At 39.9% G+C, this 13,345-nt stretch overlaps 5 non-coding genes across 5 annotated transcripts; all 5 read right to left on the bottom strand.

Annotated features, from left to right (window-relative positions):
- Window positions 1–247: 247 nt before the first annotated feature.
- On the bottom strand, window positions 248–320 carry TRNAF-GAA (transfer RNA phenylalanine (anticodon GAA)). The gene has a single exon. It is a non-coding gene; the product is annotated as a tRNA-Phe (tRNA).
- A 2,195-nt stretch (window positions 321–2,515) lies between these two features.
- On the bottom strand, window positions 2,516–2,588 carry TRNAF-GAA (transfer RNA phenylalanine (anticodon GAA)). Its single transcript has one exon. It is a non-coding gene; the product is annotated as a tRNA-Phe (tRNA).
- A 1,100-nt stretch (window positions 2,589–3,688) lies between these two features.
- On the bottom strand, window positions 3,689–3,771 carry TRNAP-CGG (transfer RNA proline (anticodon CGG)). The gene has a single exon. It is a non-coding gene; the product is annotated as a tRNA-Pro (tRNA).
- A 1,184-nt stretch (window positions 3,772–4,955) lies between these two features.
- On the bottom strand, window positions 4,956–5,028 carry TRNAF-GAA (transfer RNA phenylalanine (anticodon GAA)). The gene has a single exon. It is a non-coding gene; the product is annotated as a tRNA-Phe (tRNA).
- A 927-nt stretch (window positions 5,029–5,955) lies between these two features.
- Window positions 5,956–6,038, bottom strand: TRNAL-CAG (transfer RNA leucine (anticodon CAG)). Its single transcript has one exon. It is a non-coding gene; the product is annotated as a tRNA-Leu (tRNA).
- Between the last annotated feature and the right edge of the window lie 7,307 nt (window positions 6,039–13,345).

The following is a 13,345-nucleotide window of genomic DNA, read 5'->3' on the forward strand; positions in this document are numbered from 1 at the left end:
CCTTTAAATCCTCATACAGCTAAGTCAAACTAAAATAAAACAAAGTGATGAAGTCCAGAATGAAGGAAAAATTACAAAAAATATTATTTTCCTCAAAAGTTAAAAGTGTTCAGTTCTCAAGTTTCCATCATTTTATTTCCTGTAGATAGTTATAATGATTAGGATTTTTACTATTCTCTGTAAACAGTCAGTCAATATGCTTTGTTTATTTTCTGCTTAAAATTTAATGGGTGAAGAAAAAAACTTTTGCAAAAACCTGGGATTGAACCAAGGACCTTTAGATTTTCAGTCTAACGCTCTCCCAACTGAGCTATTTCAGCAGGACACATTTAGATTCAGGAATGTTCAACACACTGTAGATGTCACAACTGGATGTATTTATTTTTACTTTGACTTGTTTTTGCAAGATTATATATATTTGAAAGTCCCGCTATTTTGCGTACATATTTAAGAACTTACATTAATTCTTTGTGAATGAATAGAAAAAACAGCAATTCTGCATTTTTTTTACATTTTCAAATTTACTCAATTCGCCAGGGTAATTCTGACTGTGTCTCTGTAGGACAGGTGATGATTGAGCATAAAACACAATTTGTAAGCATAATGTTGCATCAAGCTTTATTTTTTTCCTAGGTGCAAACAATTGGAGTGAAGAAAGGAGATGCAAATTTAGAGAAAATATTCTACTGATTGTTAATGTTGAAAGTGAAAACATTTGTCCCAAAATGTGGTGAAACTTTGATGTCAGTATCACATGCGCATTTCAGACTTGTTATACTATGTTCATCTGCTCTTTTAGCTTTTGTTCATTAAGTATATATATAGTCTATTGATGCCTTGAGGTAAAAAAATCTGAAATTAGACTTACTGGTAATTCGGTTTCTAGGAATCTTCCACGACAACACCTTAGGAGGTTCACTCTCTGCCCTAATAGGGACAGAGAACACATAGAGATGAAATAGTCCCTCCCATTTTCCTATCCACAGTATTTTTCCGATGCCAAAGCAACAAGTAACATATGCACAAAGAAACTATTTGATGTTCCCAGAAGTCTTTTGTGAAAGCACAAATTCAGGACATTTAAGATTTGCCTCAAGGACCCCAAGGAATACTGCCAAAGTGCCAACGTTGAGAATTGGTTTTGCTAAGCCCCATCACTTTTAGTTTTCGATTTGAGATTGCCACCAATAGAGCGGACCCCCAACTAATCAGTAACAGGAGTGAAGCTGTACAATTTCTTGAAAGAAAATTCTAATGTCAGAAGTGGGATTCGAACCCACGCCTCCAGGAGAGACTGCGACCTGAACGCAGCGCCTTAGACTGCTCCTGACTTCTTCTGGATTTTGTAATTTAACTCTTTCTAAGCTAAGCAGTAGAAAGATGAGCATTACTTGTGATGAAAGGAAATATGCCATGATTTCTTTTATTTTAATATTGATTTGTAACCTATTAGTTACAGCCAATTTTGAGCTTCATGACCAAGCACCGTTTTTTAAATCTGACATGTCTCAATTTATGTGGCAATAACACTGGAATGCTTAACATATCCCCGTGATTCTGAAAGTGTTATTTTGTAACACATTGTACTTTATATTAATGGTAAATTTAGGTCAATATATATTTAGTTTTTCTTGTGAAAATATCTAAAGTTGCACAATTTCATTGAAATGCGGTGATGCCCCATATGTCTTCAGAAACTACTGTTTGGTCACACAGCAGGGCTTTGAAAGTAAGAGCGCTATTTGGGTTTTGGGAATGCAGATTTTGCAAGAATATTTTTAGGGTGACATTTGTGGAGTTCCAAAAGTACCAAAACAGCAGAAACCCCTCCAAAGTGATCCCATTTTATAAATTACTCCTCACAATGAATTCATCAACGCCAGCAATTACTATTATTGTCCAACAGGTGTTTTCACTCTGCAACATCCAGAATTGCAAATAAGCCAGTTTAGTGCCCAGCTTGCGCTTATGGAGACAAGCACCCCATACATTTTAAGTGGGCTCTCCTCGCTAGAGAAATGCCAAATCTGTGGATTCTTTGTCTTACCATTAACGTGGAAACCGCTATTTTTAGAATGAAAGATGACGGTCCTGAGTTGGGGCTTGTGTTTTTTGCCTTCCTGGCTTTTTCCCCAAACAGCTTTGTTCCAGGCATATTTTTGAAGCATATTTGTCTCAGTAATGCCACAGCGATTCATAGTCAAACATAAATGGCTGAAATCATTCAGCTAGTGTCTGATACATGCTGCCCGTATTAGCTATCAGGTTTCCTTTAAATCCTCATACAGCTAAGTCAAACTAAAATAAAACAAAGTGATGACGTCCAGAATGAAGGAAAAATTACAAAAAATATTATTTTCCTCAAAAGTTAAAAGTGTTCAGTTCTCAAGTTTCTATCATTTTATTTCCTGTAGATAGTTATAATGATTAGGATTTTTACATTCTCTGTAAACAGTCAGTCCATATGCTTTGTTTATTTTCTGCTTAAAATTTAATGGGTGAAGAAAAAAACTTTTGCCGAAACCTGGGATTGAAACAGGGACCTTTAGATCTTCAGTCTAACGCTCTCCCAACTGAGCTATTTCGGCATGACACACTTAGATTCAGGAATGTTCAACACACTGTACATGTCACAACTGGATGTATTTATTTTTACTTTGACTTGTTTTTGCAAGATTATCTATATTTGAAAGTCCCGCTATTTTGCGTACATATTTAAGAACTTACATTAATTCTTTGTGAAAGAATAGAAAAAACAGCAATTCTGCATTTTTTTTACATTTTCAAATTTACTCAATTCACCAGGGTAATTCTGACTGTGTCTCTGTAGGACAGGTGATGATTGAGCATAAAACACAATTTGTAAGCATAATGTTGCATCAAGCTTTATTTTTTTCTTAGGTGCAAACAATTGGAGTGAAGATAGGAGATGCAAATTTAGAGAAAATATTCTACTGATTGTTAATGTTGAAAATGAAAACATTTGTCCCAAAATGTGGTGAAACTTTGATGTCAGTATCACATGCGCATTTCAGACTTGTTAAACTATGTTCATCTGCTCTTTTAGCTTTTGTTTATTAAGTATATATATAGTCTATTGATGCCTTGATGTAAAAAAATCTGAAATTAGACTTACTGGTAATTTGGTTTCTAGGAATCTTCCACGACAGCACCTTAGGAGGTTCACTCTCTGCCCTAATAGGGACAGAGAACACATAGAGATGAAATAGTCCCTCCCATTTTCCTATCCACAGTATTTTTCCGATGCCAAAGCAACAACTAACATATGCACAAAGAAACTATTTGATGTTCCCAGAAGTCTTTTGTGAAAGCACAAATTCAGGACATTTAAGATTTGCCTCAAGGACCCCAAGGAATACTGCCAAAGTGCCAACGTTGAGAATTGGTTTTGCTAAGCCCCATCACTTTTGAGATTGCCACCAATAGAGCGGACCCCCAACTTATCAGTAACAGGAGTGAAGCTGTACAATTTCTTGAAAGAAAATTTTAATGTCAGAAGTGGGATTTGAGCCCACGCCTCCAGGAGAGACTGCGACCTGAACGCAGCATCTTAGACCGCTTGGACATCACTTTTAGTTTTCGATTTGAAATTGCCAACAATTGAGCGGACCCCCAACTAATCAGTAACAAGAGTGAAGCTGTACAATTTCTTGAAAGAAAATTCTAATGTCAGAAGTGGGATTCGAACCCACGCCTCCAAGAGAGACTGCGACCCGAATGCAGAGCCTTAGACTGCTCGGCCATCCTGACTTTCTCTGGGTTTTGTAATTTAACTCTTTCTAAGCTAAGCAGTAGAAAGATGAGCATTACTTGTGATGAAAGGAAATATGCCATGATTTCTTTTATTTTAATATTGATTTGTAACCTCTTAGTTACAGCCAATTTTGAGCTTCATGACCAAGCACCGTTTTTTAAATCTGACATGTATCAATTTATGTGGCAATAACACTGGAATGCTTAACATATCCCCGTGATTCTGATAGTGTTATTTTGTAACACATTGTACTTTATATTAATGGTAAATTTAGGTCAATATATATTTAGTTTTTCTTGTGAAAATATCTAAAGTTGCACAATTTCATTGAAATGCGGTGATGCCCCATATGTCTTCAGAAACTACTGTTTGGTCACACAGCAGGGCTTTGAAAGTAAGAGTGCTATTTGGGTTTTGGGAATGCAGATTTTGCAAGAATATTTTGAGGGTGACATTTGCGGAGTTCCAAAAGTACCAAAACAGCAGAAACCCCTCCAAAGTGATCCCATTTTATAAATTACTCCTCACAATGAATTCATCAACACCGGCAATTACTATTTTTGTCCAACAGGTGTTTTCACTCTGCAACATCCAGAATTGCAAATAAGCCAGTTTAGTGCCCAGCTTGCGCTTATGGAGACTAGCACCCCATACATTTTAAGTGGGCTCTCCTTGCTAGAGAAATGCTAAATATGTGGATTCATTGTCTTACCATTAACGTGGAAACCCCTATTTTTAGAATGAAAGATGACGGTCCTGAGTTGGGGCTTGTGTTTTTTGCCTTCCTGGCTTTTTCCCCAAACAGCTTTGTTCCTGGCATATTTTTGAAGCATATTTGTCTCAGTAATGCCACAGCGATTCATAGTCAAACATAAATGGCTGAAATCATTCAGCTAGTGTCTGATACATGCTGCTGATATTAGCTATCAGGTTTCCTTTAAATCCTCATACAGCTAAGTCAAACTAAAATAAAACAAAGTGATGACGTCCAGAATGAAGGAAAAATTACAAAAAATATTATTTTCCTCAAAAGTTAAAAGTGTTCAGTTCTCAAGTTTCCATCATTTTATTTCCTGTAGATAGTTATAATGATTAGGATTTTTACATTCTCTGTAAACAGTCAGTCAATATGCTTTGTTTATTTTCTGCTTAAAATTTAATGGGTGAAGAAAAAAACTTTTGCCGAAACCTGGGATTGAACCAGGGACCTTTAGATCTTCAGTCTAATGCTCTCCCAACTGAGCTATTTCGGCAGGACACATTTAGATTAAGGAATGTTCAACACACTGTAGATGTCACAACTGGATGTATTTATTTTTACTTTGACTTGTTTTTGCAAGATTATCTATATTTGAAAGTCCCGCTATTTTGCGTACATATTTAAGAACTTACATTAATTCTTTGTGAATGAATAGAAAAAACAGCAATTCTGCATTTTTTTTACATTTTCAAATTTCCTCAATTCGCCATGGTAATTCTGACTGTGTCTCTGTAGGACAGGTGATGATTGAGCATAAAACACAATTTGTAAGCATAATGTTGCATCAAGCTTTATTTTTTTCTTAGGTGCAAACAATTGGAGTGAAGAAAGGAGATGCAAATTTAGAGAAAATATTCTACTGATTGTTAATGTTGAAAGTGAAAACATTTGTCCCAAAATGTGGTGAAACTTTGATGTCAGTATCACATGCGCATTTCAGACTTGTTAAACTATGTTCATCTGCTCTTTTAGCTTTTGTTTATTAAGTATATATATAGTCTATTGATGCCTTGAGGTAAAAAAATCTGAAATTAGACTTACTGGTAATTCGGTTTCTAGGAATCTTCCACGACAGCACCTTAGGAGGTTCACTCTCTGCCCTAATAGGGACAGAGAACACATAGAGATGAAATAGTCCCTCCCATTTTCCTATCCACAGTGTTTTTCTGATGCCAAAGCAACAACTAACATATGCACAAAGAAACTATTTGATGTTCCCAGAAGTCTTTTGTGAAAGCACAAATTCAGGACATTTAAGATTTGCCTCAAGGACCCCAAGGAATACTGCCAAAGTTGAGAATTGGTTTTGCTAAGCCCCATCACTTTTAGTTTTCGATTTGAGATTGCCACCAATAGAGCGGACCCCCAACTAATCAGTAACAGGAGTGAAGCTGTACAATTTCTTGAAAGAAAATTCTAATGTCAGAAGTGGGATTCGAACCCACGCCTCCAAGAGAGACTGTGACCTGAACGCAGAGCCTTAGACCGCTCGGCCATCCTGACTTCCTCTGGATTTTGTAATTTAACTCTTTCTAAGCTAAGCAGTAGAAAGATGAGCATTACTTGTGATGAAAGGAAATATGCCATGATTTCTTTTATTTTAATATTGATTTGTAACCTATTAGTTACAGCCAATTTTGAGCTTCATGACCAAGCACCGTTTTTTAAATCTGACATGTATCAATTTATGTGGCAATAACACTGGAATGCTTAACATATCCCCGTGATTCTGATAGTGTTATTTTGTAACACATTGTACTTTATATTAATGGTAAATTTAGGTCAATATATATTTAGTTTTTCTTGTGAAAATATCTAAAGCTGCACAATTTCATTGAAATGCGGTGATGCCCCATATGTCTTCAGAAACTACTGTTTGGTCACACAGCAGGGCTTTGAAAGTAAGAGTGCTATTTGGGTTTTGGGAATGCAGATTTTGCAAGAATATTTTGAGGGTGACATTTGCGGAGTTCCAAAAGTACCAAAACAGCAGAAACCCCTCCAAAGTGATCCCATTTTATAAATTACTCCTCACAATGAATTCATCAACGCCAGCAATTACTATTATTGTCCAACAGGTGTTTTCACTCTGCAACTAGAGATGACCGTTGTTCTACTCGAACTGTTCGCCAATCTCAAATTCGAGCTGTTTTGGGCGGTGTTCGAGCCGTTCGGCGAACACGAACGATTTGAGAAAAATTTGGCTGTTCGAGGTTATGTTCGATAACTGTTCGTGCACCAAAATCGTAACTGGATTTTTTCTCAGTAATGATGAAAATTAATGTTAATACGCAGTTTGAGTGTACAGCGGGGTGGGGGGAGGGGCAGGGGATGGATCTCTGCAGGAACAATGAAGATCTCCATTTTTTTTTCTCTTTCCCGCATTTGCAGTGGGGAGGTGCAATCTGTCAGCCTATCAGCAGCGCACACACGGAGCGAAGTGCTTTTTTTCACACAAGCAAGGGCATGTGTCATTGGCAGTGTATGTCACATGTCCTTGCCCTATAAGACCAAGCCATTTTCCCCGTCGCCACCATTTTCTCACTGCTGCAGCTGCGTGTTAGACGGCACCGCTGTTGCTGTGTGCGCTATACCTTGTTAATTTCAAGCCAATTTTCGCACAAATATACAGATAGCTTGGGAGTAGGGAATAGTGATTGCAGTCCTTTTAAGGACTAGGTTACAGCATTTCCTACGACTTTTATCAGGGAGGTCTGTGCTCTTAAATAGATAGGTTGTGGGAGTAAAGACTAATTGTAATTGGAGTCCTTTTCAGGACTAGGTTACATCAGTTCCTATCAGTTTTTGCCAGGCAGGTCTGTGCCAGTGCTGTGCAAGTTTTTTTCACAGCATTTGGCTGAATCTAGCAAAGCTAATCCTTTTTGGCCTATTGCAGAGTGTGTTAGTCAGTGGAGTAGCCTATCTGTGTTGCAAGATATACCACCTGTGTATAGAATACCAATTTTTTTACTGCACCTAGTGAAGTAAAATCTTTTGGGCATAGCATCATTCTATTAGTCCATCTATACTGACCTCCATCAGGTTGCAAATTGAATATAATTTTTTTCTGCATCTAGCTCTGAAAAAATATTGGGCTTCTAGCTGTGTGTGGGACTTGTTCTATTAATCCATCTATACAGACCTCCATCAGGTTGCAAACTGAATACATTTTTTTCTGCATCTACCTCTGAAAAAATATTGGGCTTCTAGCTGTGTGTGGGACTTGTTCTATTAATCCATCTATACAGACCTCCATCAGGTTGCAAACTGAATATATTTTTTTCTGCATCTACCTCTGAAAAAATATTGGGCTTCTAGCTGTGTGTGGGACTTGTTGTATTAGTCCATCTATACTGACCTCCATCAGGTTGCAAACTGAATATATTTTTTTCTGCATCTACCTCTGAAAAAATATTGGGCTTCTAGCTTTGTGTGGGACTTGTTCTATTAATCCATCTATACAGACCTCCATCAGGTTGCAAACTGAATATATTTTTTTCTGCATCTACCTCTGAAAAAATATTGGGCTTCTAGCTGTGTGTGGGACTTGTTCTATTAATCCATCTATACAGACCTCCATCAGGTTGCAAACTGAATATATTTTTTTCTGCATCTACCTCTGAAAAAATATTGGGCATCTAGCTGTGTGTGGGACTTGTTGTATTAGTCCATCTATACTGACCTCCATCAGGTTGCAAACTGAAGATATTCTGTTCTGCATCTAGCTCTGAAAAAATATTGGGCTTCTAGCTGTGTGTGGGACTTGTTCTATTAATCCATCTATACAGACCTCCATCAGGTTGCAAACTGAATATATTTTTTTCTGCATCTAGCTCTAAAAAAATATTTGGCCTTCTATCTGTGTGTGGGACTTGTTCTATTAGTCCATCTCTACTGACCTCCATCAGGTTGCAAACTGAATATAATTTTTTTCTGCATCTACCTCTGAAAAAATATTTGGGCTACTAGCTGTGTGTGGGACTTGTTCTATTAGTCCATCTATACTGACCTCCATAAGGTTGCAAACTGAATATAATTTTTTTCTGCATCTACCTCTGAAAAAATATTTGGCCTTCTAGCTGTGTGTGGGACTTGTTCTATTAGTACATCTATACTGACCTCCATCAGGTTGCAAATTTAATATAATTTTTTTCTGCATCTAGCTCTGAAAAAATGTTTGGCCTTCTAGCAGTGTGTGGGACTTGTTCTATTAGTCCATCTATACTGACCTCCATCAGGTTGCAAATTCAAAATAATTTTTTGTCTGCATCTACCTCTGAAAAAATATTTGGCCTTCTAGCAGTGTGTGGGACTTGTTCTATTAGTCCATCTATACTGACCTCCATCAGGTTGCAAACTGAATATAATTTTTTTCTGCATCTACCTCTGAAAAAATATTTGGCTTCTAGCTGTATGTGGGACTTGTTCTATTAGTCCATCTATACTGACCTCCATAAGGTTGCAAACTGAATATAATTTTTTTCTGCATCTACCTTTGAAAAAATATTTGTCCTTGTAGCTGTGTGTGGGACTTGTTCTATTAGTCCATCTATACTGACCTCCATAAGGTTGCAAACTGAATATAATTTTTTTCTGCATCTAGCACTCTAAAAATATTTGGCCTTCTAGCAGTGTGTTGGACTTGTTCTATTAGTCATCAATACTGACCTCCATCAGGTTGCAAATTCAAAATAATTTTTTGTCTGCATCTACCTCTGAAAAAATATTTGGCCTTCTAGCAGTGTGTGGGACTTGTCCTATTAGTCCATCTATACTGACCTCCATCAGGTTGCAAACTGAATATAATTTTTTTCTGCATCTAACTCTGAAAAAATATTTGGCCTTCTAGCAGTGTGTGGGTCTCATTGTATTAGGCCATCTATACCAAGCTCCACCAGCTTTTCAATTAATAATAATTTTTCGCTGCATCTAGCCCTGAAAATAATTTTTCTTCCCAATAGTGGTAGCAATAGAAATATGGGGCACGCTCCTGGCTTACAAAAATATACGCTTCATAACAAAAAACACCAGCTTAGCGCACTGCATTAATAAGATGGCATCATCGTCTCTCCCAGTGCTAGGCCTACTACCCAGGCTAGCATTCCTGTGCCTAAAACACAATTTATGGGTCCGCGCTAGCCACTATGCTGAGGGGTCTAAAGCTGCTGCTAACGCTTTATAACAATTCAATTGGCAGATTTTCACAGAGCTCTTCCACAATGCCCACCCATCGGGACAACAGTTGCCCACCTTCCCTATGGGATCTAGTGGCGAATAGTTGATGCCATTAATCAGAGCGTCAGTTGCCCCGTCGACGTGGCAAGCATACGGTAAGGCATGGGAAGAGTGGACACGACTAGTAGCAGGCAGACGGGTTGACCAATGTGAACAAGCCAGATCACAAGTCACCATAGAATTTCTCCACCAGCTAATGATGAGGGGCATATCAGGGGCGTCAGCGCAGCGGTGTCTGACCGGAGTAGCATTTCACTTCCAACTACTGAATTGGGGAGATGTGACAAAGATTCATCATCAGACAATCCATAAAAGGCTGGAAAAGGGGTCAGCCAAGTCAGGAGTGTAGACGTCCCGTCCCGTGTCACTAAAACTGATTTCTCACATCATATCCCTAACACCATTAACATGACACTCACAATTTGAAGCAACAATACTGTCTACTGCATTTGTGATCGCCTTCTTCGGGGCGCTATGCATAAGCGAATTAGTCCCTCAATCCAAAATTAGCACCAATGGAGGCTTATTACACCAGGACGTAGTCATAGGCAATAATGCAATACGTCTACGCATACACAAATCGAAAATGGTTCCAGCGGGCAGGGGCACTTGGGTACTTCTACAACCCACAAACGGTACACTGAGTCGGGTAACAATAGTAAAACCATATCTAACCATCAGATCACAAAGTAATTTGTTCCTATCACACATTGATGGGACGCCATTATCAAGATACCAGTTCCAAGCTATATTTAATAAATGCATAACATCGGCAGGGAACCACCCCAAAGATTACGGGACACACTCATTCCGCATAGGCGCGGCCACAGAAGCAGCAAGAGCAGGACTGTCAGAAACGGAAGTTCAGAGGATAGAGAGATGGTGATCCACGTGTTTGGCAAGATACATAAGACCAGACTTGTTATCCTAACGTGGTTTGTTTCTTTTACAGGTGACGCTAAGCCAACAGTGTGGGTGATAGGCCACTCGTATATATACTGGGCAGATTAAAGGGCGAAAGTCCGCCCAGGCGGGAGGAAATTAGAGTTTCATAACACATATTTCAACTGGAGAGGTATTAAAGGCCTGCTATGGCCATAGGTACTAATGGAGGTAATCAAGGTAGGGAGAGAGGCAAGATGTCTGGTCATCTTAGTTATACAGGCCGGGGGAAACAACCTAGGTCATCACAAGAGCGCATAACTAATGGCAATAATGAAACTAGACACTGAGCGCTTCAGAGAATTTTTCACAAAACTAGCTATAGTATGGTCAGAGATTGTGCCGATAGCGGTATGGCAAGGTGCGCGAGACATCACGGCCATCGAACGGACAAGGCGGGTAATAAATATTTGGATGGCAAAATTTAGAAGAGACAGAGGCGGTGTAGTGGTACGACACCGACAACTGGAAGGAGATAAAGCAGGCCTCATACGGCCCGACGGTGTTCACTTAATGGATATTGGACTGGACATATTCCTGTCAGGACTCCAGGACGGAGTGGAACAAGCGTTAAGAGTGATGGGTGGGGGTCAGAGTCCTGCATACGAGTACGCAGGATCCTCCGTGGCCTGGAAATAGAAAGGACATGTTGGAGAGTTACACTTGTTGGCCAAGTTGCCGGAGTGGAGACCCAGGGCATGCTGCAACAAGCTGAATTATTTTAGAAATAAAATGTCTTTCTAATGGAATGAGTATAAAGAGTTAATAAAGCTGTGACCGATCCTCACCCATCCAGTTGTAAGAGTTACATTATTGTATTGTCAAGGAAAGGGGGGCGGTAGGGGGGCTGAGCGTCTGGGTTTGGTTGGGGGTCCCCACAGTCTGCCTAGGCTAGATGCATTTAAAAATTCTTATTAGATACACGGGCGGTGCAGCTTGCTTCGCAGCTGGGCTACTACGCCCAAAGCATTGCCTTGGCTAGATGCAGTTAAAAATTCTACGCTGACTAGCAGACACTGAAGATTTGGATCAGACCTCTGAGTAAACAGCTCTTCAGACTCAATCATCTGTGTTACCCCAAGCCATAGTGTATGTAGTTTCTTACAGTTAAAAGGGGAGGGGGGGAGCGACCCAACCCACTTGGAATTGACAATGCCAACGTCACGTAAGACACAGCAAGGGGACTCCAAAAAGAGTTTCCATTTTTTCCCAAAATTGTGGCACAGACACCACTTAACCCTAGAACGCATACCTGGGGCCTCGCAGTCCCGCCCTGTTAATTGTTTTCTATTTTCTGCAAGATTACTTTAGTTAAAATTTGGAAACTCTAGGTATTCTTCATGTATATAGTTGTTTGTCATTTTAGTTTGAGTTATTCAATGTTATTTGCACACGGGCCTAAAAGGCCCCAGGTATATGAAAGTGTAGATTTTTATGGTCATGCGTTCTAGGGTTAAGTGGCATCAATTGCCCCACAGTTGCTTAAAACGGTTGGTGAGGTGATATTACCAAATCCTCAAGCTTTTAGCCTCCCAAGGATAACACAGGATTAGAAAAGTCCTTGCGAATCCATGATTTGTTCATCTTTATGAACGTGAGTCTGTCTACATTCTCAGTGGACAGCCGCGTGCGCTTATCTGTCAGCACACCATCAGCAGCGCTGAACACACGTTCAGAGAGAACACTGGCTGCAGGGCATGACAAGATCTCCAAGGCGTGAGTGGCGAGCTCCGGCCATTTTTCCAGATTGGAATACCAAAATGAGCAAGGGTCCAGTGACACAGTCATGGCTTCGATGTTCACTTGGAGATACTCCTGCACCATCCTCTCTAGGCATTGACTATGTGTCAGACTTCTTGTCTCCTGTGGCCTTGCAAAGGATGGTCTAAAAAAGTGGTGAAACGATTTCACAAAATTGCTGTTACCAGCAGATACTGTGTTACTGTTACGGTTTGAGTGATGAAGACTCGACAGTCCCGCGGTTGGCAAGTTAGAACTGTGAGATTCACTTCGTGCACCACTGGTGTTTTGTGGAAAAGCACATGTAAGATTCTGCAACAGCGTCTGCAGATACTCCTGCATGCGTCAATCCCTTTTTATGGCAGGAATTATTTCGGCAAATTTACTTTTGTACCGGGGATCTAAGAGTGTAGCAACCCAGTAGTCGAGATTACTTCGAATTCTGCAATCTGAGGGTCATGTTGCAGGTAGTGCAGCAAGAAGGCACTCATGTGTCTTGCGCATCCAGGAGGACCAAGTCCTTGTTGTGTTGGTAGCGAGGTAAGAATCATACTTCTTTCCTCTGCCCTCTCCCCCCAACCTCTCACAACAGAAATGTGATCAAGGTCTCCCTCATCTGATGAGTCTTCCATGCCCATCGCCAGTTCATCCTCCACTTCTTCCTCGGCTCCTGCACCTTCCTCAACAGTTTGGCTGCTACCATGCGCCCTGTTTAATCCCTCTCCCCCACCCTCCCATGCCTGCCTCCTTGGTGCTGCCAACCGTCTGGACCTTGGAGATGTTATCCCTTCCGCATACGACTCCTCCTCTACTTCCTCCACCTCCTCTTGTCCGACCACCTGACTCTGAATTCTGTTTAATGTGTGCTCCAGCATGTAAATCACCGGAATAGT

The sequence above is a fragment of the Phyllobates terribilis genome, unplaced genomic scaffold, assembly GCF_046119375.1.
Source record: "Phyllobates terribilis strain yellow unplaced genomic scaffold, ASM4611937v1 Scaffold_12__6_contigs__length_324123572, whole genome shotgun sequence".
Lineage (NCBI taxonomy): Eukaryota > Metazoa > Chordata > Amphibia > Anura > Dendrobatidae > Phyllobates > Phyllobates terribilis.